This window comes from Myotis myotis, unplaced genomic scaffold (assembly GCF_014108235.1).
Source record: "Myotis myotis isolate mMyoMyo1 unplaced genomic scaffold, mMyoMyo1.p scaffold_m19_p_10, whole genome shotgun sequence".
Lineage (NCBI taxonomy): Eukaryota > Metazoa > Chordata > Mammalia > Chiroptera > Vespertilionidae > Myotis > Myotis myotis.
Window position 1 is genome coordinate 69,361,816 of NW_023416314.1, and position 23,412 is coordinate 69,385,227.

At 41.6% G+C, this 23,412-nt stretch overlaps 1 long non-coding RNA gene across 1 annotated transcript; it reads right to left on the minus strand.

Annotated features, from left to right (window-relative positions):
- Positions 1–2,064: 2,064 nt before the first annotated feature.
- Positions 2,065–23,365, minus strand: LOC118665116. Its single transcript, XR_004970542.1, has 3 exons — positions 23,258–23,365; positions 20,980–21,057; positions 2,065–2,996 (listed from the first exon to the last, which is right to left on the minus strand). It is a non-coding gene; the product is annotated as an uncharacterized LOC118665116 (long non-coding RNA).
- Between the last annotated feature and the right edge of the window lie 47 nt (positions 23,366–23,412).

Consider the following 23,412-nt stretch of genomic DNA (forward strand, 5'->3'; position numbering starts at 1 on the left):
CTCCCACTGGGGATGTGCCCGCAACCCAGGTACATGCCCTTGACCGGAATCGAACCTGGGACCCTTCAGTCCGCAGGCCGACGTTCTATCCACTGAGCCAAACCGGTTTCGGCAAAAAACTTGCATATTTTAACAGTTCAATCCTCTATCTCATCTTTGTTTAAATACAGCTGAACATACTGTACTTGCTCTCTCCTTTAAGTTGACAGGGTGTTCAATCCTGGATTAAGCAATAGTGCCATGAGAAACAAAACAATATAAATAAATTTTTAACATTAGAATTGTTAATATTTAACTTCCTTAACAAATAATATTACCATAGGAATGAACATGAGTATTTACTATGCTTCAATATTGCATTATCATTTTCAAAGTGACCTCACATATACTACCCTATACAAATATCACAATAGGACCCACATTTTTCCAACAAGGAAACAGACTCTTTAAGATGAACTTCTTGCTTAACACATTGTGGACCAGTAGTTTTATTGCTAGCTTACCCAGTAGCCAGATTAGTTTCTATTGAACGAGTACAAAAAACATTTTACATAAATGTTAAAGGCACGCTTTAACATTAAATACCCATTGCATTTTGAAGTTATTTATTACATGTTCTTACAAGCTAATATCTTTTTAAAGTATGATACTTTGTAAAACACTGTGTAATATGAAGCGAAAATTCTCGTGATCTGTCCGCAATGTGTGACGAATCACTCTGGGTGCAATAGGCCTGGTTTTAAACCAAGGTGTCTGCACTAAAAATCCAGGGCTTGCCCTAACCGGTTTGGCTCAGTGGATGGAGCATCGGCCTGTGGACTCAAAGGTCCCGGGTTCGATTCTGGTCAAGAGCATGTACCTTGGTTGCGGGCACATCCCCAGTAGGGAGTGTGCAGGAGGCAGCTGATCAATTTTTCTCTCTCACTGATGTTTCTAACTCTCTATCCCTCTCCCTTCCTCTCTGTAAAAAAATCAATAAAATATATTTAAGCCGAAACCGGTTTGGCTCAGTGGATAGAGCATCGGCCTGCGGACTGAGGGGTCCCAGGTTCGATTCCGGTCAAGGGCATGTACCTGGGTTGCGGGCACATCCCCGGTGGGGGATGTGCAGGAGGCGGCTGGTCGATGTTTCTCTCTCATCGATGTTTCTGACTCTCTATCTCTCTCTCTTCCTCTCTGTAAAAAATCAATAAAATATATTTTAAAAAAAATAATAATAAAATAAAATATATTTAAAAAAATTAAAATCCAGGGCTCTTCCTACTCTATCGCCTACTTTATAAGAGAAGTTAAGGTCATGTTTCATAGATCCTCCTGTAAACGTATAAAACGAAAACCGGTCATTTTGAAACAAATGGTTAAAAATATAATTTTAATATTTTATTTTTTATTTTCAAAAGCTCATAGAAGCATATAAAATGAAACAGTATCCACCCCATTTCCTGTGCCTGTACATTGCAGCTGGCAATTTGGTGTGCATTCTTCCATTTCTTTTTCTCCGTGGGTATAAAACTATATGATACATACAACATATACTCTATACATACACACTTGTTTTAAAAGTAAAAATTTTGATCATACAAACATAATCTGACAACTTTCTTTCTCATCACTATACCATTAAAAATACCACAGTGAAATCATGACATATTAATATTGTATATCAAATGGATTTCTTTATTGCACCAGCCTATCTAATATTCATCTCAACAACCTGACCCGAAATGCTCTTTCACTTTAAAAAAAGGTATCATTGTCAGCAAACCAGTTTAAAGCTGGGTGAAAGGGAAAGTAAACTGATAGTTGGGTAATATCACACACCAAAAATAACAAAACTTGGTGAATGTTACCCAAGCAAACTTAAAATAAATAACATAGGGGAATTTCAGAAATGTTCCTTCACTTAAATGCTTACTTTAGCAGTGGACTCAGAATTTGCTATCCTTACTCATATTTTTCCTAAAATTTGTAGCTTATTCAATTTCTATTATTTTTGCCTAGTTCTTTTCTCCTTTCCCTTTATTATATCTGTACTAGAGGCCCAATGCACAAAAATTCGTGCAAGAGTAGGCCTTCCTTCCCCTGGCTGCCGGCATCGGCTTCCCTCTGGCACTTGGGACTTGGGCTTCTCTCCAGCTGCCGGCAGGCACCCAGGACCCGGCTGCTTCCCTCTGGCTGCTGGCAGGCACTTGGGACTTGGGCTTCTCTCCAGCTGCCGGCAGGCACCCAGGACCCGGCTGCTTCCCTCTGGCTGCTGGCCGGCACCTGGGACCTGGGCTTCGCTCTGGCCCTGGCTTCATGTGGAAGGACGTCCAGAAGGACGTCTGGTCTAATTAGCATATTACCCTTTTATTATTATAGATATATTTCAGCATGTATCTAAAATTATACTTGCTCTTACCCCATCTGAAAATTTAATAGTTCCTGTATACCATCAAATATTCCCAAATTTTTAATTGTCTTATCTTAAAATATGGTTCACTTGCAATTATTGACATGATTAAAGTGCTTTCATTTGAAGCACCTCTAAATCAAGCACCTGGAAGTCACATACCACATACCTTTTTCTCTTTCAAAGTTTCAAGGATACATACATGGAAGATTCATCAAATTGAGAAAATTTTAATGAACTGGAAAACTGAACAAGAAAGTAGGGTTACATTAAAAAAATGTTTGCTTTGAATTAAGTCAGCTGCAAAAATAGCTAGCTAGCTAACAATACAAAGAACTACTGAAACTGAGTTGCTAAAAACAGATGTGAAAACAATAAACTAGATTCACTACAAATAAAGAAACCATCAGAAACATGTACAAACCAAGTCTATTTAGGGTGCAACTATTTAGGGTATCCACTTTCTGAATACCACAGGGAAAAGGAAAAGAATATGTGCATATCCTAAAGGTATAATACATAACTTCCTTCTTGGAGCTCAAAGCAAGTCGTCTTGATTTACAGTTGGACACAATGGAAGAAACTGCTCGTGGGTCCCGAATACCTGTAGTAGATGAAATTCAGAGAGAAAGAAAAAACATGGTACAAATGTCAATAGCTCTTTGACACCAATCATCTGGAAATAAAATTTTGAAACTCTACTTTGGGAGAAATGACCTATATGCAAGACATGAGTAGTTTTAGGGTTCTGTTTTCTATTCCCAATCCATACCGTCTCTTACACACTCCTCCTTTACAGTTCTTATTTATAAATGCATTCTACATTTTATTATATGTGTACATTTGTGGGCTTAATGAGGATATGAATGAACCTCTGTAAGTCCCTCAATATTGGTCTCTTTTTGGTCTGGTTTGTAGAGAGATCAAAAAGCCCAATTTTATTATTTCCACAAATTCCTCATAAATGAGCTTCTCACTCATCATTTCATGAATGTGATATTTTAATCATTTACAAGGGAATGTCAAAAAGACTTCCTACCAAAACTGAGAATATTTATTATTCATACAAAATGTTTAATAACCTTGGCTTAACATAAAAGACCCTGTTTATAGAAATACAGTTAATTGCAAATTTGTAGAGAAAACAACAAAAAACAATTTGTGGATAAGATCATTTTTTAGTACAGGTTTCCAAGTGTATAGAAAACATGATTTTAAATATTTGAATGCTCCCACGAACAATATTTTTCTACTTTACTTTAAAAAATGTAACTGATACGGAAAAATATATCCACTTATATTTAATAGCTCTTTTTCCTGTTTAGATACTTATTGCTGTTCCAGGGTCTGCCAAAGTTTGCCGGGGTCCAACCCCAGCAGGTCCAGGGGTTCCCAAAGGCGTAGACGGAGTCGGTGAAGAAGGACACGGAGACAGTGTTCAGTTGATCAGCAGCCTAGCCAGGATCTCCAGCCAGGATCTCCAGCCAAGTTCTGGTCTGGATCTCCAGAGAGGTTCTGCTGTTTATTGTCTTGTTACATGCGTGTTTATACCAGTTGATTTTAATCCTATCAATCACTATTACAAAGGTTAGGGCATTTCTTATCTCCATTCCAGGGAGTAAAGATTATGTAGCTTAAGCATGATTGTTTGTAGTTAAAGTGATTAACTACCCACCTGGCACTTAGTTAAGGAGTTTCATCCCCTCCCTGACTTCAGGGAAAAATCCCTACCTGGGGAAACAAGCTTTCTCGGAGAGGTGACCTTGGTTAAAACACACAGCGCTAAGGGGAGCAAACATATTAAGAACAGTATGCTATATATGCCAGGTCCCTTGAAACATATGCTCTGCAGATGTTTCTATCCTGCAGCGACTGTGTCAAGCAGCAAGGATGGACCGGCTTCCGGCAAAAGTTGGCACCTCAATTCTTATAAGAAGACCTTTAACCTTCCCACTCTCATGGAATACTTGGATGTACTGGATTCTTGGCCCCAGATCCTGTCACTGCCTATGTTTTTTTCCAAGAGTTTTATGGTTCCAGATCTTACATTTAAGTCTTTTTTTTTAATATATTTTTATTGATTAAGATATTACATATGTGTCCTTGTCCCCACGTTACCCTCTACCCCCCCCCCCACTCATGCCCTCACACCCCCCCCCCCCGTTGTCCGTGTCCATTGGTTAGGCCTATATGCCTGCATGTAAGTCCTTTGGTTGATCTTTCCCCCTTACCCCCACCCTCCCCTACCCTCCCTCCAAAGCCCGACAGTCCAATCAATGCCTCTCCGTCTCTGGATCAGTCCTTGTTCATCAGTTTATGTTGTTCATTATATTCCACAAATGAGTGAGATCATGTGGTATTTATCCGCTCTCCAGTTCCATCCATGCTGTGGCAAATGGTAAGAGTTCCTTTTTCTTCTTCCTCTTCTTAAAGAATACCTTTCAGCATTTCATATAATGCTGGTTTGGTGGTGATGAACTCCTTTACCTTTTTCTTATCCATGAAGCTCTTTCTCTGACCTTCTATTCTGAATGATAGCTTTGCTGGATAAAGTAATCTTGGTTGCAGGTTCATGCTATTCATCACTTTGAATATTTCTTGCCACTCCCTTCTGGCCTGCATGGTTTCTGTTGAGAAATCAGCTGACAGTCGTATGGGTACTCCCTTGTAGGTAACTGACTGTCTTTCTCTTGCTGCTTTTAAGATTCTCTCTTTGTCTTTTGCTCTTGGCATTTTAATTATGATGTGTCTTGGTGTGGTCCTCTTTGGATTCCTTTTGTTTGGGGTTCTCTGCGCTTCCTGGACTTGGAAGTCTATTTCTTTCACCAGGTGGGGGAAGTTTTCTGTCATTATTTCTTCAAATAGGTTTTCAATATCTTGACCTCTCTCTTCTTCTGGTACCCCTATAATTCTGATGTTGGTACGCTTGAAGTTGTCCCAGAGGCTCCTTACACTATCTTCATATTTTTGGAATCTCTTTTCTTTTTTCTTTTTCGATTGGGTATTTTTTGTTTCTTTGTATTTCAAATCTTTGACTTGATTTTTGGGATCCTCTTGTCTGCTGTTGGATCTCCGTAGATTATTCTTTATTTCAGTCAGTGTATGCTTAATTTCTAGTTGGTCCTTTTTCATGTCCTCCATGGTCTCACTATACTTATTGAGGGACTCATTAAATTTATCGGCGATTTCCATAAAATTCTTGAAAAACCTTATAAACGTGGCCTTGAACTCTATCCAGTCGTTTGCTTTCCTCCATTTCTGCCATTTGTGACCTGTTTCTTTGTCTCCGCATTTTGGCTGCTTCCCTGTGTTGATAGAGTGGCTTTGTGTGCTAGGTGTCCTGTAGGGCCCAGTGGCTCAGCCTCCCCAGTTACCTGAGGTGGACACTCTTGGTGCACCCCCTCGTGGGCTTTGTGCACAGTCTTGTTGTGGCTATGCCTTGGTTGTTGAAGGATCACTGGGAGGAATTGACCTCCAGGGCAATTGGCAGCGAGAATCAGCTGTGTCTGCAGTGGGAGAACTTCTGTGCTGGAGACACCCTTCTGGGGCAAGACTTGCTTCAGTGGGGATTTGGTGCTCACTGAGACTGCACCCTGAGTGTGTCCCTTAGGGATCTGAGGAGTTGTGATCTGGATGGTTCCCCTCTGACCACTGGGTACAGTGGCTCTTGGATCTAAGGAGGTGCTAATTTAGCCTCTGCCTGAGGTTACACAGCAGGAACTACAAAGAGAACTGCAGATTCCCCTTCCTTTTTTTTGGAGTTTGGAAGTGCCCTGATGATGCTCAGCTGTGTAGCAATGCAAGCCGCTGTGGGGCCTTGGGCCTTCTCTTGGAAGCTCTGGGTCTATCTGGCCCGGCTGCGGTTAGGTAATTACAGGTTGCAAATGGCCGGGGCATTCATATGCAAAAGTCTCTGCCACAGCCTGGGTGGGGCGGGGTCTCAAGAAATCAAAGGGCGGAGAAAGCAGCTATGGCAGAGCCTCAGCCCTGCCCTAAGGAGTCGCGAGTCCCAGTGTCCCGGCAATGGCTGCAAGCACCGCTGAGGGAAAGCCGCTCTCAAGCTCGCCTGCTGCCAGACAGTCCAGTATCTCCCCGTATGAGTCCTGGGTCCCCAGAGACTTCCCGGAACCAGATTTCAGAGCCGTCGGGAGCTTGTGTCTCCCTCCGGATTCAAAAAGACAGCCGCGTCCTCAGGTGCCAGACCCTTTCCGCGCGAGCCCCCGTACCTCTGCACTCCACCTCCGCAGCTCCTCCCGCTCGCAGTGTGCTTTTCTTTCCTTCTAGTTGTAGAATTTACACTCAGCCAGCCCTCCTGTAGTTCTGGATGATGTCCACCTTGTGTTTTTGATGCATTTATCGATTGTTGTGGGAAGCACCAATTTCCCGGTGTTTATCTATGCCGCCATCTTAGTTTCTCCCTTACATTTAAGTCTTTAATCCATTGAGTTTGTTTTATATATGGTGTAAGAAAGTGGTCCAATATAATTTTTTTGCATGTATCTGTCCATTTTCCCCAACATCTTTACTGCATTATACATCGTTGCCTCCTTTGTCATAGATTGACCATACAAGTGAGGTTTTATTTCTGGGCTCTTTATTCTATTCCATTGATCTATTATGTTTTAACACCATACTGATACTACTTTAGTGTTGTTGTTGTTTTTTAATTTCAACTTATAATTGTTTGTTGCTAGAACATGAGCATTTTTAAGGCTCTTGGTATACTGTCCTTTTTTAAAAAAATCTTTTTCTTTTAATCGATTTCAGAGAGAGCAAGGGAGAGAGGTAGAAATGTCAACGATGAGAATCATTGATAGGCTGTCTCCTGCATGCCTCCCACTGGGGATCACGCATGTAACCAGGGCATGTGACCTGACGGGAAATCGAATCATGACCTCCTCGTGGTTCATGGGTTGATGATCAACCACTGAGTCATACCAGCAGAGCAATACTGTCCTTTTTTTAAAGGTCATACCAATTTACATATCCAACAACATATGAGTGCCTATTTGACACTTTAAGCACTGACCTTATTTAAACACTAGAGGCCCAGTGCACAAAATCTTGCATGGGTGCGGTCGGGAGGAGGAGGTGGCGGGAGGTTGGCCAGTTGGCCCACCCAGATCGGGCCCTATCAGGGCTGGATCGGCTGGGGGAAGGGGCCACAATCGATTGGCTGGCTGGCCCCGCCCTCAAATGGGGTGGGTTGGGGGTGCCAATCAGGGTCCAGCAGCCTGGGGGAGGGGCCATGGGTGGTTGGCCGGCCAGCCCCACCCCCTACTGAGGTGGGGTGGTGACCAGGGGCGGTGCTGGCCAGGGGGAGGAGCTACAGGCGGATCAGGTGGTGGAGGCCCATAGAGGGCATGGCCTGCCAGGGGAAGGGGCTGCAGAAAGTTGGCTGGACAGCCCCGCCCCCTACTGGGGTAGGGGGTGTGATCAGGAGTGGGGTGGCCAGGGGGTCTGCAGGAGGTTGGCTGCCCAGCCCCGCCTCCTATTGGGGTGAAGGGGTGCAATCAGGGGTGAGCCGGCCAGGGGGAGGAGCTGTGGGCCTGTCTTGGTGGGGCAGGCTGATCGGGGGCGCGGCTGGCCGGTGGGGAAGAGAGGGGGTGTTTGGCCAGCAGGCCCTGCTCTTGATCAGGGTGGGAGAGTCCGATCAGGGGCAGGCCGGCAGCGGGGAGTGGCCGCAAGGTTGGCTGCTGGCCCCACCCCCTTATCGGGTCAGTTCGCTGGCCACAGTGGGCGTCATAGTGACTGGTTGTTAGGTCGTTATGGCCATTACAGTACCTGCCTTTTTATATATATAGATTCCTGCCCTCCCAAGTGTGGCAGATTTTAAAAATAGTTTGTCTTTTAATTTACTTTCTTTGATTATGGAGAACTATAATGTTCTCTTCTTGGGTCTGGGGAGGAGTAGTGTTTGACCTCAGGCACAGAAAGTTTGATAATAAACCTTGGTTTACAGGACACCATCATTACTGACCTTTTAATTTAGTTTCTTTTACCTCTTTCCCCACTCCTATTCGCTCTCCTTTTCCCTCTGTGGGTAACTTTTTTCTTGTCCTAAGGAGATTGTTCCAATGTGTTTGACGTTTTTGAAATTTTCTTGCAAGGCATTTGTACCTATGTGTTTTAAGTTTATAAAAATGGTATTGTTATAGCTTTCATTACTATTCTCACTAAACACTGTATTTTTAAAATACATACATATGTGGTGGATATATGTAGTCCTTCGCTTCTATTTAATGTATAGCACTATATGTATACCTCTACCATATTTTACCCACCCCTCTCCCCAATGATTAAGAACCCCAGGTTGGTCCTAAGGTTCTGCCACCAAAACATGTGATCAATATCCTCATAGTTGCTCCTTTAGAGACCTGTGTAAGACTTCTTGAGGACAAACACTGAGAAACAATTTCATATCTATACTCACTTAACTAAATTCTGCCAGATTGCTCTGCAGAATGGCTCCTACACTTCACATGTTCAGCAATGGTGTGAGGGTTCCTACCCCATCCCCTTTTCATCAATACTTGACATTATCCATATTCCTAATTTTTGTTAGTCTACTGGGTATCTATACTAATAATAGAGGAATATGCAAATTTTCTGGGACACCGTCACAGTCACAACCAAACAGCAGGCTGCATGGGGTGACAAGGCCAACAAGGGAGTTAGTGAGGGACAACCAAACAACTTAACAACAGGCTCCATGGGGCGACCAGGTTGGCAGGGGGGCAGTTAGGGACAACCAGGCCAGCAGAGGGGGGCAGTTAGGGGCTACCAGGCAGGCAGGTGAGCAGTTAGTAGCCAGCAGTACCAGATTGTGAGAGGGATGTCCGACTGCCAGGGATCGGGCCTAAACCGGCAGTCAGACATCCCCCAAGGGGTCCTGGATTGGAGAGGGTGCAGGTTGGGCTGAGGGGACCCCCACCTCCGTGCACAAATTTCGTGCACCAGGCCTCTAGTAAGGGTATATTTAATCTGAATCTCTCTGAATACTGAACCTGAAGCATATCTATGTTGTTAGCCTGTTCATAACCTTGGTGTATTTTTCTACTGCAGCTCTTGTTTTTTGTTTGATGCAGTGGGCATTCCTTGTTGTACTATAGAAAACAATTCCTTGTCAGATTTAAACATGCAAATATACTCTTCTATACTGCCACCTATTATAAATTATGAAGCAATTTTCCCAGTTATTACTGCATTACAAAGTACCCCAAACCTCAGAAGCTTAGAACCACGTTATTTTGCTTATAATTTTATGGGTCAAAAATTGAGAAGGGAGCCAGTGGGCAGTTAATCTTATTTACATAGCCCAGCCAGGGCAGTTGGTGCTGGAGGATCCATTTGCAAAATAGCTCCTTTCCTTACATGTCTGGTTCCTTGGTGCTCCTAGCCCTCTCTACTTGATGTCTGCAGGGCCTCTTTACATGACTTTGGGTTTCTCCCAATATAGTGATTTCAGGGTGATTGCATGTCTTACATAGTAGCTGGTGTTCAAGAAGCAAGAAAAGCCCTATCCGGTTTGGCTCAATTGATAGATCATCAGCCTGTGGACTGAAGGATCCCAGGTCTCGTTCTGGTCAAAGGCACATGCCTGGGTTGCAGGCTCAATCCCTGGCTCAGGGCTTCTGGCTGAGCGCACTGACCACCAGTAGGGGGTGTGCAGGAGGTAGCTAATCTATGCCTCTCTCTCATCATTGATGTTTCAATCCCTCTCTCCCTCTCCCTTCCTCTCTCTGAAATGTGTGTGTATATGTGTGTGTGTGTGTGTGTGTGTGTGTGTGTATATATGTATGTATGTTAGAGGTAGAGGCCTGGTGCACTCGGGAGGGGGTCCCTCAGCCCGGCCTGTGCCCTCTTGCAGTCTGGGACCCCTCGGGGGATGACCACTTGCTGGCTTAGGCCCGCTCCCCGGGGGATTGGGCCTAAGCTGGCAGTCAGACATCCCTCTGGCAGCCTGGGAGCCCTTGTGGGATGTCCACTTGCCAGCAGGGAGCAGGCCTAAGCTGCAGTCGGACATTCTTAGCGCTGCTGAGGAGGCGGGAGAAGCTCCCACCACCACCGCTGTGCTGGCAGCCGTCAGCCTGGCTTGTGGCTGAGCAGAGATCCCCATGTGGGAGCGCACTGACCACCAGGAGGCAGCTCCTGCACTGAGCGTCTTTCCCCTGGTGGTCAGTGTGTGTCATAGTGACCAGTCATTCCCAGCTGTTCTGCTGTTAGGGTCAATTTGCATATTATTCTTTTATTATATAGGATATATATATGTTTATTAGAGGCCCAGTGCACGAAATTTGTGCACTCGAAGGGGGGGGGGTGGCCCTCACCCCAGCCTGCACCCTCACACAGTCTGGGCACTTGGGGTATGTCCAACTGACAGCTTAGGCCTGCTCCCTGTGGGCCTAAGCCAGTAATCGGACATCCTTAGCACTGCCGTGAAGGCGGGAGAGGCTCCCACCATTGCCATTGCGCTCGCCAGCCATGAGCCTGGCTCAGGACTTCTGGCTGAGCGCACTGATCACCAGGGGGCAGCTCCTGCACTAAGCGTCTGCTCCCTGGTGGTAAGTGTGTCATAGCAACCGGTTGTTCCACCGTTCGGTTGATTTGCATGTTACCCTTTTATTATATAGGAGATTATATATATATATATACACATATACATACATATATATATATGTATATATATCATTTTTTTTTTTTTAAAGAGGCAAGAAAAAGCTGTCAGGTCAGGTAAGAGCAACACTGGGACATCACCATGTCTACCACATTTTCTTGGTCTAAGCCAGCGGTGGGGAACCTTTTTTCTGCCAAAAGCCATTTGGATATTTGTGAGCTATACAAAATTATCAACTTAAACATTAGCCTGCTATATTTGGTCAAACATTTCACTAACTCACCCCTAATGCCTCAGACCAAAAGATTTCATAGTCCTTGTATGTTTACCACACCTGGTCTAAGCAGTCAAAGGGCCTAACAAAAGTTAAAGAAGTGTAAAGATGCCACCTGCTGATAACAAAGTGACATCATCACATGCAGAAGAGCATGGGAACTGGGAGATGTTGTGGCCATCTTTGGAAAATATAATCTACCACATTATTTACTGACATTTTTCTTTTTCTTTTGAGAATTATCAAACCATGGTTTAGCAATTTTCCTAATGATTTATAAAAAGTCTTTATATTACATATCTCAAACCTTTTATATTTATAAAAATCATGTTTCTTCCAAGTTTTCCTCCTCAGGTAGAAGATATAATAGATGTCTGTTCCATTTACCTTACTGTTATGTTTCTTTAAAAATAATTTATTAGGACAAAAAAATTATGTCTATGCACCTCAAGAAAAGTAATGAGCCCTAGCTGGTTTGATTCAGTGGATAGAGCATCGTCCTGCGGACCAAACAGTCCCAGGTTTGATTCCGGTCAAGGGCACGTACCTTGGTTGCAGGCTCCTCAGGCCCTGGCCCTGGTCGGGGCTCGTGCAGGAGGCAACCAATAAATGTGTTTCTCTCACATTGATGCTTCTGTCTTTTCTACTCTCCCTAAAAATCAATGGAAAAATATCCTCCAGTGAGGATTAACCCGCCCCCCACCCCAAAAGTAATGATGTTATAGGATCTTATTAAGGAACTAGAAGCCTGGTGCACGAAATTCATGCACGAGGGGAAGGGGGAGGTCCCTCAGCCCGGCCTGCACCCTCTCGCAATCCAGGACCCCTCCGGGGATGTCCAACTGCCAATTTAGGCTGATCCCGAAAACAACAGAGATCCCTTTGGCAATCCAGAACCACTGGCTCCTAACCGCTGGCCTGCCTGCCTGATCACCCATAACTGCTCACCTGCCTGCCTGATCGCCCCTAACCACTTGCCTGCCTGCCTGATTGCCCCTAACCGCCTCTGCCTCAGCCCCTGCACCCGGGATCCTGGGTTCCCTCCTCCGGCCAGCCGCAGGCAATCGGGACCTGGGCTTCCCTCCCTCTGGCCGGTCACAGGCACGCAGGACCCTGGAAGGCTTCGCCTGGGCCCCCGCTTTGTCAGGAAGGATGTCTGGAATGACATCTGGAAGACATCCGGTCTAATTAGCATATTACCCTTTTATTAGTATAGATAAGCCATTTCACAATTATCTTAAAATTTAATTCATTATATTATAAATTCAAATTTGACAAAAAAACTGTAACAAGTGGTACAGAAAAATTTAAAATCACTGATGTCTTCATTTTTAACTCTAATGCAATGGGCCTTCTGCCCCCTATACACTGCATATTCTATACCAGTGATTTTTCTTTGTTAAATGGCATTTAAATATATAAAATAAATATCAAAAATATAAGTCTTTGTTTTACTATGGTTGCAAATATCAAAAAATTTCTATATGTGACACGGCACCAGTGTTAAGTTAGGGTTTTTCAAAATGCTGACACGCCGAGCTCAAAAGGTTTGCCATCACTGTTCTATACCTTTGATTAATACTAAAATAAAAAGAAACAAGTGGGTCATTCTTTTTTAAAAATATATATTGATTTCAGAGAGGAGGAGAGAGGGAGAGAGAGATAAACATCAATGATGAGAATCATTGACCAGCTGCCTCCTGCACGCCCACACTGGGGATGGGGCCCGCAACCCGGGCATATGCCCCAACAGGGATTTGAACCATGACCTCCTGGTTCACATGTCGACGCTCAACCACTGAGCCATGCCAGCTGGGCTGGTCATTCTTTTAATAGAACTTCAATGACAATATGGTTCCTGCCCCCTTAAAGAAACTTCTTTAAAAACAATTTAAAATCCAGAAGTATGTTTATTTCAGAGTTTAAAAAAACAAATTGTAAAGCAGTGTACAGATAATTTTTTAGATTAGTATACACAGAACTGCTTTCTGCTTTTATGTGAATTCAAGGCTTCCTTCTTATATTGTCTTAAAACTTTCACAAATATGTATTTCATGAGCATGTCAGGCAAAAAGTAATACTGTCTTCAAGTTAAACTTGTCTAAAAATGACAAGTCATGCATCTCTATTAACTAAAGACTGTTAATGTTAATAACAGAAAAAGAATCTAAAGCTCTATGTCTTCGATTTTTTTTTTCCAGCCAAATTGGGGCACTTTGTGTTGAGGTTTAAAGAAGTCATTAACTCATTTCCCACCCCACCCCCACCTGGAATATAGAAATATAATATCTACATCATTTTAATTATAAAAATGTAATGACAAGAATGGTTTATTAAAATAGCATCTGTATTAAGAATATTTTAGATGAAAATCTTTTTAAAAATGGGAGCAAATAATTTAAGAAATGTCATTTAAATTCTAGAGCTCCATAAGCACACTGAGAAAGTTGAACCAAAAAAAAAAAAAAAAAAGAAAAGAAAAATAAGGAAGGCGGAGGACAAAGCTAAATTATCTATTAAGATCTTGCGAAGCTTTAAGATATAGAATCCTGTGACAGGATATATGCATACTATCTTCTTTTCTTTCCAATGGAAATTAATATCCTTTCATCTGACACAGTATTTTGGAGTAACTGTTGGTTTACTGTCTCTTGCCCCAAATATCGTATGATTAACACTCTGACTTCAAAAACTAGGGGAGCAGAGCAGAGATAATGTATTCTGTCCTGTAAATATATGTATGAAGAATCAGAAAATAAAATTCATCATTGACAGGTGTGGAAAAATTTTAAATACTTGTTCTTTCACTCAGAAACCTTCTTAAATTCCAAGAAGGTGAGGTGAGGGGGTGGAGATACACTTGTTGTGTAAGAGTACTGCAACCTAAAAAATGTATTAAAATTTAAAAAAAACATACAAAGTACAAACAACTCTTCCTCTTCAAAGAATGTAAATGAAAGATAAGAGCCAAATTTCGAATGGGTGATTTGTTATCTTGCATATGCAGTGTTACCACTCACAATGCGTTAATAAGAAATGCTTACTTTCAGCCATGTGAACAGTTATGTAAAGGAAAACAAAATTAGAAAGGAATTAAGTAAATGCCTCATTCAGACATGCCCACCCAATCCCACCACCCCTAGTGTTTCTAAATTTTTGCTACAATCTAAAATCAAAACTTTAATTTTTCATTATCTTCCAAATTACATTATTTGGAAGTAAATTTGCGTTTCTTTTTTGAGTGAGCACCAGCACCGAAGGCTTTCATTTATAACACCAAGGTCAGCAAAGTTACCCTTTAGTGTTGTCTCATCAAAAGGAGTTTCATCAAAACCACGCAAAGCCGAAGTTTCAAAACACTTTTGGCATAACTATCAAATATGTGTACACACACAACCTTAGGGGTAATCTTCTCCAAAAGGTAGTGGACCTACCATACTTTTCTGAAACTACAGTTGATGTTATGTATTACACAAGGCATTTCACACCAGAAACAGAACTGAAATGATGGAGGTGGAAAGCAGAGTACAAAGTAAAGGCCTAAAAGAGTAAATGTTAGAACTCTTGGGTGTAAAACCTCACCATATCCTAGAGCAGCGGTTCTCAACCCATGGGTCACGATCCCTTTGGCGGTTGAATGACCCTTTCACAGGGGTTGCCTAAGACCATCCTGCATATCAGATATTTACATTACGATTCATAACGGTAGCAACATTACAGTTATGAAGTAAAAACGAAAATAATTTTATGGTTGGGTCACAACATGAGGAACTGTATTTAAAGGGCCAGAAGGTTGAGAACCACTGTCCTAGAGAGACGTTGCCACAACCTTTTGCAGCGGGAGTTCAGGATCTGAAGGAGGGACTGACAAACAAATGAAAGCACTAGACAAGAAATATGAATTTGGAAGGCATGGGGGACCACGTGGAGACCTCTCTCTTGGAGAGGCACACTGAAACTTGGCCGTATCCACTTTTAATTCAGTTTTATATACACACCTTGCCCTCAGTAAGCACAGCAAACAGGTAGCAGACAGACCATCTCTTAAGGTCAACAAAGAACAGTAAAGATCAGAAGGTTTAGGAAACATTAACTTGGAGGCTATTAGGTCAGGAAATTGCTTCCAGCCACCACTAATCTCAACACAGCCCTGCTAACGCCCAAGGTCCATCAGCCTATCAGCCTTCCGTGTTCCTTGGTGCACTCTTATGACAGTATTGGGAAAACGTGGCTTCCCACAAGACATGTTTACTCATAAATGCCCAGAGAGTTATTGCCAAACGGAAAGTTTATCTCTAAACTTACCAAATAAGTACTCATCCACTCTCAAAGCACCTTCTAATGAAGTCAGAGGTAACTTGGTAATTACAAATTTATGTATCTTCTTTCAAAGCAAACTGTGGTTGTGGTTGGTTTTAAATAATTCTGGTCCTAGCTAGTTTGGCTCAGTGGATAGAGCATCAGTCTGCAGACCATAGGGTCCCAGGTTCAATTCCAGTCAAGGGCACATGCCCAGGTTGTGGGCTCAATCCCCGGTAGGGGACGTGCAGAAGGCAGCTGATCAATGATTCTCTCTCATCATTGATGTTTCTTTCACTCTCTCTCCCTCTCCCTTCCTCTCTGAAATCAATAAAAAAAAAAATATTTAAAAAATAAATAATTCGGGATGACTCTACAAATCTACAAATTCTGGCCATCCAGTTTTCCTAAAATACAAAACCAACTTACCAATATTTTACTCACCACCAAACAGTAACAGATATGGACACTATTGGTCTTTTTAAGATAAATTTCCCAAATTTTTTTTCAATTGGCAAGTTAGTTAATATTCCAAGACACACTGGGGTCAGGTCAGAGAGAAGGAAATACTTTTCTGGGACCTGACTGGCATGCCAACAATATCAGTCTAGCAAGCTATACCCGAAATAACCTTCAGGAGACACACACACACACACATCCATCCAGCTCTGCTCCTTTCTCTACCATTACTATATTCTCAAGTAGTCAAGTACTAAGCAAACCCAGACAAGAAGGGAATTATGAAAAACCAGCTCATTACAAAACATCAAAAGGCAGTTTAATGATACATGAAAGAGGTCCAACGCAATGACCCAGAAACAGGTTTTCTAAGCTCTAAAATGCCAAGAAAAACAATGCAACACATCCTCCCCCCCACCACACACACACACACACACACACACACTCTCTCTCTCTCTCTTTAAATCAATTCTATCATGTGGCCTAGCCCCAAATTAAAAAACTGATCGCTGATTTCCAAAATCACTCTTGTACCTTCTTTCAAATCCCCTACTTCACCAAACAAGTGAAAAAACTTTCTGGACACTAGTTTTACCTGTTGGGGGGGAAAAACAACTTTTAGGTAACATTATGAAATGGCTTTTCATGACCTGTTAAGCCTCCAGTTACGCATGAAACAAGCAGACTGTCGAAATAAGGCAAAATTTGTACAGCAGTGCCCGGCGGCAGAAAGAGTGAGGTCCAAGTCTGCACAGGCAGGTGAGTGCTGCCCTGCCTGGCAACCGATGTCACCCCGAGATCCTGACACAGGCAGCTGCATGTCGGCGGTGTCCCACTTGGCCTCAGGTTGACAGAGGACCCCAGGGCAAAGGAGATCGAAGTGTCCCCGACCTGCAGAGCACCCCGCGAACCAGGGTTCAGGCGGCGGAGCTCAAAGCAAACCAGATCCCCATAGAGCACCAGGACCACTTCACAGCACTGGAGAAGCCCAGGGCCCTCGCGCCCGAGAACGAAAGGTACCTGCGATGCTAGCCTTTGTTTTCCATTCATTTCTGCACACCATAGCTTTCTACACATAACTGCAAAAACAAAAACAAAAACAAAACAAAAAGCAGTGTTCTGGGGACCCCAAAGCTTTAAGAACACATCCAAGTCAACAGAAAAACATTTCACAACGGCCGGACGCTGCCGGGCACAAGCTCAAGGTCCAGCACGTGCAGCCAACGCCAACCTCACGTCCAGGGACACGCTCACTGCTCAGTGCAACCTCTTAACCCTGAAACGGGGCAGACGACACCCCGAATATTTGCTGTCCACACCTCCCAACATCCCCGCCTCGTGCATAAACCCCACCGGACCCTAGAAAGCGAGCCCACCCAACCCCAAATAGTGTCGTGAACATCACTGGCGACACAGACAGAGCCGACCTCTGTTAAGAAAAGGGGGAGGGGCGCAGGGCAGAAACTACAACGAAAGGAAGCACAGCCCAGGACCCTGAGACGCTGGTCGCCCCGATATTTCCTAGCGGAAGGCCCTTCGACGGCCAGGGTCCTCCAGGACGGGACCCCTCGTGGAGCCTGTCGCCTCCAGAGGCCCCCTGGCCCATCCGGCGGCCCCTAGGCCCCTCCACCCGCTCGCCGGGCCGCTCGCCCGGGTCCCGGGCTCACGATGAAAAGGCCCTCGGCCACCCGGGGGCTGCTGGCGGCCTCCTGACGGTACAGAGAGCCCCCCAGACGCCCGGAAACACAGACACCCTCAACTCCTGCCTCGGCGGCGGCCATCACAACAGGAAAGCGAACTTTTGCGACAACTCCCACAATGCCCGCGGCCTACAACTCCCAGAGTGCACCGGGCTCGCCGCGGTTAACCCCGTCGTGGCCGGAAGCTGGCCACCTGCTCCCCCTTCCCTCCCCCCGCACCCAATGGTTGCACTGACTTTCACCCGCTCAATCCGAGACGAACTTTGCAAATGTTGCCAAGCAGTTACCATTGTGCGACCTCGCCGCGCTCCTTTATCACACAGACCCCCGCAGCTCCCCAGAAAAGCGCCGTTTGTTTATCTTTGGAGCACTCCTCCCTGTGCCCAATGTATATCCTTTAAAGGGAACGTTCAACTTCAACCAGTGTTCCCTTTCGCCTTTATACTTTTCGGGCATGTTTCTATCTAAATGATTATGGCCCAGAGGTTTTGGGACTCGACATGGTTAGTTTAAAATCTGTGTTCTAAGTTCTGGGAATCCTCAAGAGAGAGCAAGACTGTCCTATATCTGACTACCATGTGCTACATCTCTCCATGTCATAAGACAGACATGTCCTCAAATATATGGATTCAGGAAATGCATGCGACTCCAAGTAAGTCCTAATTAGAACAATTAGGTATGGGCAGCATATCTTTTCAATTTCAAGTTTGTTTGTTTTTAAGGGAAAACACTATTGTGCCAACATATGTTGCTTTCCCTTTCTCCCTCTCCAGGGATAGAAAGAATGATCAGAAATAACGTATAATGCTGCTTTGCTCCTTTCTGGCTTTAAAAAATCAGCAAACGACAAGTAAATAAACATTTCAATATAATTTGAAAATAAAACTAAGAGTTCATTCTTTCAGAAAGCTGCACAATTCCATATTTTACTCACGAAAGAACCCCTTCAAAATCTTTCTCATTTTAATGAAAAATAAGTGTTAAAATGCATCTCTTTGCAATACATTGCCCATAATTTCAGTAACGATGACAATCACGTTTAGAGATCACTGTGTCATCAATGAAAGTTAACTATCTAAGATTACTTACACGAACTGTAACGTGCTTAGACATGGAACTGACCGACAGACGAAATAATTGTTTGGTATTTGATGCATGCACTAAAATAACAACTAGAATTCACCCAAAGTACCTGCTGTGTTTCTCATACCCAAATATAAAACAAAATGTACGCAATGTCTGATTTTTTTCCACAGAAACATTTTGCCATTTGAAAGGGCACTCAAAATATATCATGAATTTCAGATCACAAAACTCAGAAATCCTAATGCACACACAAAACCCAAAGCCTTGTTGGGAAGATACATCCACAGCAAAATTTTATTTTAAACGTGTCCCTTAATATTACATTTAACTTATTAGCAATTTTTTAATCTAGTAACCTACAGTGAGAAAATACTTCTCCATCATTTATTTTGTCACTTATGTTGCAGTTACTGTAGTTATATTAGCATTAAATAAATGCTATATACCAAGACATAAAAAATTGTGTATAAATATAGATTTTGAATTTTAGTTAATGATACTATTTTAGCTTCTGTATTTTTCTAATTTTCACTTAACACCTTAGTTAGGATTTAGCTAGGCAAAGTTGCATTTTCTCCTCTCTATTTTTAACAGACCATAGGATTAAATGCATATTTTGTACATTATTCTCCTGATGTTAAAATATATGATTCATAAGACAGGCTTAAAAATAAGTCAGAAGTGAAACTGATCTCCTCATGTATTATATGCTTACAGCTCTCTTCTCAGTATTATGAGATTATATTTTCCGTTAGGATGTTAGTCATGTTTTCTTTTACTTTATCCTTCAAAATATAAGATTTTAAAATTGATACAGCATATTAAAGGGCTTTATTTAAAGATTACATTAGACATAATTTTATATACTCTTTTCAGGTTATCATAATTCTCTTTTATAAAGTAACTTAGAAGTTTAGTATATCCTAATGAAGTTTTAACCTATATGCTCAATATTAACATGATTGTCTTTTTAAGAAGAAAACAAATTTATTCTAGAAATAAATTCTCCAAATTCATACAAAAAAATTAGTATATTTCTGTCAAAATTTTTAGATTCTATTTAACCACATGCATTTTTACCTGTATTTCTTAAAAACCTAAAACTCTGACCTCTGATTTTCAAAAGTACTCATATGTACCTTTATTAATGTATTTAAAATTAGAAGGAATCTTGTTTACTCTTGAGAATATATGTTAATAGAAGACAAATATAGTAATCTATTTTTTTTTCCAAATGTGGTATTGGTAACAAAGCTAGAATATACAAATTTTTATATCTTATAACAGATTCTATATATAATTTCCATAATAACATCTTTCATCCTTTTAACTTCATAAAATACTTCAAAGCATCCCTAAATGTTTGTTTAGACATTTTAATTGCATCTTTTAGTTTATTTGCTTTAAAACATCTGCTTTTCATATATGTAATTTATACTGTTCATTGAAGTAAAATGCATTAATAGAATTACTTCAAAAATTAAATTAGTTGCTAATATTCTAATATGCTCAAAAAGTTAGTCTTTTTCTTTTCTTAAGTTACCACTATGACACAAACCAAAACTGAAAAACAAAGGACAGGTTCTTGCCTGATTAAACAAATTGTTTATTTACATTATGATCCTAAGAAGCAATATTTTCCTAGCATGGGAATATATCCCAGAGTTTATGCTTCTCTGTTATTGCCCAAATCCTAATTAACTTTCATTCACTGGCCAGCTTATAAAGCAATGACCAGTCATTCACATTTTCACAATAGTCCATTTTTTTTTAATATCACACATATTTACATTTATGTTTAGGAATATTCTAAGTGTTTGAAAAATCTCTAGTTCCTGATTTTGCTAAATGTGATTTTAACTTTGTTTTCTCTTAAATACTCAGACAAGACAGATGGTGGGACTCCTATTATCGTGTCAGTCTATTAGAAAGTGCAAAAAATGCCCCCCCCCCCCCCGCAAAAAATGATCTTTCTAAGTGAAATATTTCCAACTAATTTGTTTTATTTAACTTAAAAATCTGGCTTTCTATCACCTTCATAATGTTTTATATCAATTAAGATGAGCAAAGCTTAAGTATATGTTACTTCTTTCTTCTAATTGAAATATTCTCTTTTCAACAGGTAGATAAATAATAGAAAATGTTTCCTTACCTAAAGATGAAAAGTTTCACCTTTAAAAGAGTCTCCCCAATTCTTCAGGAGATAAAACTTCTTATTTTTTCTTCTAGTCTGTGAAAAATAATAACATAGGATAATGAATATTTAAAATTTTTATCCTAATTTTAGACAACAAGGCTTAAATATAATTAAATCAAAGCTGTCAATTAAAATATCATCCTGTTTTAAACTTTATTACAGAACCATTGTAAGAAGGTGGTTTCTGCCATTGACATGTCTTGTGGGTCTTATTTATGACTGAATAGTTTTAGTACTCTTTCAATATATTTAAGTTATTAACTATTCTTATATGTTTTAAGATCCTTTTTTAATACATAATAATGCCTGGTTTATACATAGATTCTATAGTCTAAATTTCTAATAAATAGTGAAAGAAAAAAATCTAAACCCTAAACTTTCTAACTTTTAAAGGCTTTTAAATCAATTTCTCCAAAAAGAGATCATTAAAACACTACGTACTCTACGATGGAAACATTAAATACTTTAAGACAGAGTAAGATTTAGGCTGAATTTATTAAAACAATTATCCTCCTTGTCCTTCTCCCTCTTTCTGCTCATAATATTCTCTCCATTTTAACGCAGATTTACATTCATTAACTCACATGCCTTCTCTCCAAAGAAAAATCATCTTCTGCTTAGAAAATGTTCAGATTCCTTACATTTCCCCTAATTTTACACAAGGATCTATTATTTCAAATTCTAGAAGAGGAAAGTGAGAATTAATGCTTCTTCTTCCTAGATCTGTTTTCCAATTCTTCCCTAGGATTGTACCATACCCCACATAGCTTTTTTTTTTTTTTAAACAAGATTTGCCTATCATACCTCTCCCCAACATTTGAGGGTGTATTCGGATTTTGTTTCTGCGTTTTGATGCATATGTCACAATGTGGCTAATGCTACCTCCCCATACTCCAAACATAAATATTTGCAGGCCCCTCCATTCATCAGACCCTAGCTACTTCCTGTTCTTCACCAGAATGCCCCGTTTGGGATCTGAATATAGAGGAGACCTTAGGTAAGTTAGGACCATAAAGAAGAAGCCGACCACAGATATCACCATTCACATCTTTGAAAGTATCTTCCTCATAACTAACCTTGATACTTCAGCGCAATATAGAACCTATGAAATTCACATGCATGAGCACAAAAAAATTCCTCTCCTTTACGTCACTGTTGCCTACGTTCCACTTCCAAAGCCGTATTTTCAAAGGATGTGACCTTTATGGTACAAATGATCTCTGCAAGTGCAAAGTGGAAGTTTTTGATGAGGGTAGGAGAGTTGGCCACTCGCAGGCCCAATCAGTTTCTAGGGCAGATGCAACATGGCCCACCAGGTCTCCCCCCAGACTCAAAGCCTGAGCCCTGCTTTCCTTTCACCTTGCCATAGCTCCTGAAGGACTGAAGGGAAGCACATAACTGCACACCTCTAACTTGATTCCATCACCCAACAACAAGCAGATGCTGAAGTCAGAGCAGGCAGAGGAGTCAGGATCAAAGAGAGAGAAAAAAAAGACACCCCCCCCCCCCCGAAAAAAGACTTGAATTAACATGACATCTATTCCTCAGCTCTACCCGTTTTCCTGCAACCTTTCTCCCCGCCGTGGAGGAGGCCTGTGATATTGGGCAAGGTGGAGGGGTGCAGTACAGAGAGCCTCCAATGTCCTCAAACCCCACAACAGCACAGACAATAATATGGGCAGAAATAACAGCAATGTTTTTCTTTTTTAATAAAAAAAAAAAAATGACAAACTAAAAGCCTCTTTCTAAAATTACTGACATGGCAGGTAGATGTTTTTTGGTTTTTTTTTTTAATCGAGAATAATACACAAGTGGGTTCAGAGACATAAACATCTTATCTTGGCTTTGGCCTCCGTGCTGTAAGCTTCTTTTTCTCCGTGTAAACAGACAATCTAGTCCTCATTCAGTAACCCAATGCTATTGTAACTGGGGAGCAAGCACAGTGGGGAGCCTTTAAGCCCCTCAGAGCAACTCCCCGGCTTGGAGAGTTGTAAAGGAAACTCCACAAAGCATTTTTAGTGTCCCAAAAAAGGATACCTGCCCCCTCCCCAGCTCAGAATTCCACGCCAAAATTCCACGCCAAATTAATCGGACTCAGTAGTTCCTATTGAGACACTCAGTTACTTAAAAGAAAGCACCACGCATAAACTTAGTGGAAAGTGGTTTTTTTTAAAAGCCAAGATATAGTCATCCTAAACAGTAACAGCGTAATAGATGCACATTAACTGCTTACTAGTTTCAACACCAGCTGCAGATGGGCTGATTCTTCACTTGCTGGAACCGTCAAGGGTGCCAAACTCTTCCCCCAAACTTCCTTTCCATTTTAGAAAACCAAGTTCCTAGAAATAATAATAATAATAAAAGAATTTTCTTTATCATGGGCTTTTT